This window comes from Clupea harengus, chromosome 8, assembly GCF_900700415.2.
Source record: "Clupea harengus chromosome 8, Ch_v2.0.2, whole genome shotgun sequence".
Classification (NCBI taxonomy): Eukaryota; Metazoa; Chordata; class Actinopteri; order Clupeiformes; family Clupeidae; genus Clupea; species Clupea harengus.
In genome coordinates, this window is record NC_045159.1 from 4,968,981 (window position 1) to 4,969,287 (window position 307).

The following is a 307-nucleotide window of genomic DNA, read 5'->3' on the forward strand; positions in this document are numbered from 1 at the left end:
CACACACACACACACACACACACTCAGAGGTGACACACACACACACACACACACTCAGAGGTGACACACACACACACACACACACGCTCAGAGGTGACACACACACACAAGCTCAGAGGTGACACACACACACACACACCACACACACACACACACACACGCTCAGAGGTGACACATTTCTGCCGCAACTACGGTTACAGGGACTTCCCCACGGAAAGGGTTGTGTGGAGGAGAGGTGTGATGTGTCTGCTTGGTAACGTCACTGACCTGTGCGCCCCCTTGTGGCCACGTGGCTCAACTTCACCCC